This window comes from Chiloscyllium plagiosum, chromosome 7, assembly GCF_004010195.1.
Source record: "Chiloscyllium plagiosum isolate BGI_BamShark_2017 chromosome 7, ASM401019v2, whole genome shotgun sequence".
NCBI classification, from domain to species: Eukaryota; Metazoa; Chordata; class Chondrichthyes; order Orectolobiformes; family Hemiscylliidae; genus Chiloscyllium; species Chiloscyllium plagiosum.
This window is the reverse complement of record NC_057716.1, coordinates 9,516,448-9,519,387: the sequence shown is the minus strand read 5'-3', so window position 1 is coordinate 9,519,387 and position 2,940 is coordinate 9,516,448. Positions and strand designations below refer to the sequence as shown.

General features: G+C 44.4%; 1 protein-coding gene across 1 annotated transcript in view; it reads right to left on the bottom strand.

Annotated features, from left to right (window-relative positions):
- LOC122551895 (nmrA-like family domain-containing protein 1) overlaps nucleotides 1-2,940 on the bottom strand; it is a 146,954-nt gene that overhangs the window by 143,896 nt on the left and 118 nt on the right. The gene's annotated exons all lie outside the window — the stretch shown is intronic.

The following is a 2,940-nucleotide window of genomic DNA, read 5'->3' as shown; positions in this document are numbered from 1 at the left end:
CGGGTTTCACCAGTTTCCTCATTTCCCCTCCCCCCACCTTGTCTCAGTCAAATCCATCGAATTCAGCACCGCCTTCCTAACCTGCAATCTTCTTCCCGCCCTCTCCGCCCCCACCCCAGTCTGACCTATCACCCTCACCTTGACCTCTTTCCACCTATCACATTTCCGACGCCCCTCCCCCAAGTCCCTCCTCCCTATCTTTTATCTTAGCCTGCTGGACAAACTTTCCTCATTCCTGAAGAAGGGCTTATGCCCGAAACGTCGATTCTCCTGTTCCCTGGATGCTGCCTGACCTGCTGCGCTTTTCCAGCAACACATTTCCAGCTCTGATCTCCAGCATCTGCAGACCTCACTTTCTCCTATATATCCTCTTACTTGTGCAATCACAACTTTCCTCAAAAGAGTAACTAGAATCGTAAGCTTTATTGTAGCTGAGGTCCAATAACTCTCGGCCTCAGCCAATAAAATAAAGATTTCCATATGCTTTTTTGTTTAAGTTAGCTACCTGTCCTTCTACCTTCAGAAATCTGTGGACAAATGCTCTAAGATTGCCTTGTACCTTACATTTCTCAGAATCCTATAATTAAGTATGTATTCTTAATTTTCCTCTCCAAATGCATTTTTTACTTCTCCAGATTGAATTCTGTTTGTCATTTTGTTGCCTCCCATACCATTCTCTTGAAAGCTGCCCACTATCTACATTTTCCCTTTTCACTATCATACAGCCAGTTTTCATATCATCTGCAAACCTTTTCACTATTTCAGTCCTGAGCCCTGCAGAACATTCTCATTATAAAAACACCTGTCGACCAATACCCATTACACAATTTTGGAACCACCACTTCCTTTTTCTTAAATTCCATGAGCTTTTAATTTTCTGAATTGTCTGCCAAGTCAGAGAAACTGGTTGAAAATTCTTGTCAACAGAATCAAATGTGTTACTACTTGGCTTTCATCAACTTTTCTTGTCACCCCTTTAAAAAAAGATCAATGAAGGACAGTCATAAACAACTTAACATTTAACTAATTCATGATTACTGCCCTTAATTAATCTTTCTAAATGATTATGTGTTCTCTCAGCCTTTTTCTAACAATCTGCCCATCACCAAAACTTTTGGCTGACTGACAAAGAACAGTTCAGCACAAGAATAGTCCCAGCAAGCCTGAACAAACACACGATGTTTTTCTAGACTAAAAAACGTTTGTCTCGATGTGGTCCATGTCACACTATTTGCTACCTATCATATATCTGTTAAACCTGCACCAATCCACCCCACCACCCCATGGCCGAACACTTTCACTCCCCCTCCCACTCTGCCAAGAACATGCAGGGCCTGGGCCTCCTCCATCGCTACTCCTTTATCATCCGACACCTGGAGGAAGAACACCTCATCTTCCACCTCGGGACCCTCCAACCCCATGGCATCAATGTGGATTTCACCAGTTTCCTTATTTTCCCCTCCCCCCACCTTACCCCAGTTCCAACCTTCCAGCTCCGCACCGTCCTCATGACCTGTCCAGCTTCCTTTCCATCTAACCGCTCCACCCTCCCCTTCAATCTATCACCTTTACCCCACTCCATTGACCTTATGCATTCTCAGCTACCTTCCCCCCAGCACCTCCCCTCCTCCCAATCCCAGTTATCTCTCCACTCCTGAGGCTCCTAGCCTCATTCCTGATGAAGGGCTTTTGCCCAAAACGTCAATTTTCCTGCTCCTCAGATGCTGCCTGACCTGCTGTCCTTTTCCAGCACCACACTCTTGACTCTAATCTCCAGCACCTACAGTACTCACTTTCACCTATTACATTGCAGTTGATCAGCGCAGAGGCTTCCACACGTGGTCCAACCCACTGTGCCAAATCACAGTCTAACAACCGTCCTCCACTCCACTCCAAACCTCCAGTCCACTCCACACTAGTTCTCAGGTGCTCTGAGGTCAGTTTTCTCTGGGATTCGCCTCCCTGCGCTGGCCTCCACTTCCACTTGTATTGCCACTTTCAGGGATCTGTAGGTCTGTACACTTCAATCCTTCTGTATGTTAATGCTTCTAAGGGCATATCATATATTTCCCTCCTGCATTAGACCTTCCATAATGCATCACCTCACATTTGTCTAGATTAAATTCCATATCACATTTCTCCGCCCGAGTCTTCAGCCTATCTATAGCCTACTATTTCCTCTGGCAATCATCCTTACTATCCGCAGCCCCCCTAACCTTTGTGTCATCTGCAAACTTACTAATTCAAGCCACCTACATTCTCCTCCACACACATATATATATATATTACAAGCAACATGGTCCCAACACTGATCCTTTCAGAGCACAACTAATAACAGTGGTGGTCTCCAGTCAGACAAATACACTTCCACCACTACTCTTGGTCTTTTATGACCAACTGTGTTTCCATCTTACCAGCTCACTACAGACCCCATGTGACTTCACTTTCCATATCAGCCTGCCACGAGGGACCTTGTCAAAGGCCTTACTAAAGTCCATGTAAACAACATCCACCATTCCGCTATCACCATCAATCTTGTCACTTCCTCAGAAAGCTCAATCAAGTTGGTGAGAGACGACTTTTCCCTCACAAAGCCATGCTGCTTGTCACCAATAAGTCAGGTTTTTTTTCCAAATTTGAATAAACACCGTCCCTAAAAATCTTTTCCAACAATTTCCCTATCCCTGTTGCCCTTCTCAACCAAAGAAACAATATTGGCTATTTTCCAGTCCTCTGGGTCTTCTCCTGCAACTAAGAGGATACAAGAATTTTGTTAAAGGCCACAGCAATTTCTTTCCTCAATATTCTGGGATAGGTCACTTCCTAGGCTCTTATCTACTTTAATGTTTTTCAAGACACCCAATAACTTTTTTTTAATATAGACATGCCCTAGAATATTAATAAGGTATGCCCTTCCCCCCCTCAAGACACACCATTCAC